Genomic DNA, 1,164 nt, shown 5'->3' on the forward strand with positions numbered 1-1,164 from the left:
AAAAAGAACGAGTGACAAAAGCACCGTGTGTGGGGAAGGGTCTTGCCCTGCAGCAGCCCTGCTCGGCCCCCTGCGCCCGGGGCAGAGGCAGTGGAAGCAGGCCGGTGGTCAGGACCTTTGCCCGGGGGGGTCACCCCATTGCCCTGCACGTGAAGGAGGAAGGAGGTGAAATGCACGGTTTAAAAACCAAGCGAGAGTCTTGTTTCAGGAGGGACCAGAGGCCCCTTTGGGGGAAGCGGGCTACTCAAAGGCCCTTTCATTAGTAGGTACCAGCTGGGGGTCAGCTCATCGCCCAGGCTGCACCCTGCCCAGAGAAAGGTGCGTGGGGGTTTCCAGCTGTTCCTTAAAGGACGAGGACCAATTTCCCCCTTTATTACAGAGAGATTCAGCCTTCCTGGGGCAAGCTGTACGACAGGCGCACGCTTGCCACCGTGCCGGCGTGACCGCAGGACTCGGAGAGGAAGAAAATCCTAGCACGGTGCAAAGCATCTTCCATCTGATGCCAGCTCCATGCAAGTCGAAGTTGCAATCCCGAGTCCGCCTGGGGTGTCTGGGAGAGAGAGGACGACAGCGCATATCCGTCAACCCGGCAGACACCTGCTGCTCTGCAGATCGCTCGCCGCGCGCTGGTTGGAAGCTGCCCCTCGCCTTGCTGCGCCTTTCATGTCTTTGCGGCTCGTCCAGACAGGGCTGCTCTGCTGCTTAACTGTTCATCTGCAGAAGGGATGGCGCGGCCGTGTCCAGCGCGGGGAGATCTTTCCCTTCGTCACGGCACACTAATAGGTTAACTTATTTACCGTAAATATATTCCTATTTATGCTGGAGGGAGCCGGCTGCCTTTGTTAACCATTTATTATCGAGGGAGCTATTTTCAATGTGTTCCACATGATTATTTTCTAACACTGCAATTTGGTACTTGCTCAGCAGCTGCGAGGATGGTTTCTTACAGAGGTGACCTCCCCGCAGTTAGACGGCATGTCAGTGTTTGAGGAATATACTTGAGTTGATGGGTAGGTTGTGTGCAGCTCCTGACCTCAATCGTTTTCACACTGTGAGAACTGCTGGGAAGTGGTTTGACACAAAGTGTTTATAATCTCCATCTGAAGGAAGGGAAATTATAATGGGGCCATCTTCGCCGAAAGGAGACAGCCACTTGCCTCACTG

General features: G+C 54.8%; 1 long non-coding RNA gene across 1 annotated transcript in view; it reads left to right on the forward strand.

The window, feature by feature from the left end:
• LOC132243439 (uncharacterized) overlaps positions 1 to 824 on the forward strand; it is a 2,080-nt gene extending 1,256 nt beyond the window's left edge. Inside the window, exon 2 of the long non-coding RNA XR_009455017.1 lies at positions 380 to 824. This is a non-coding gene — a long non-coding RNA (uncharacterized LOC132243439). The remainder of the gene's footprint in view (positions 1 to 379) is intronic.
• Positions 825 to 1,164: the final 340 nt, after the last annotated feature.

This window comes from Alligator mississippiensis, chromosome 10 (assembly GCF_030867095.1).
Source record: "Alligator mississippiensis isolate rAllMis1 chromosome 10, rAllMis1, whole genome shotgun sequence".
Lineage (NCBI taxonomy): Eukaryota > Metazoa > Chordata > Crocodylia > Alligatoridae > Alligator > Alligator mississippiensis.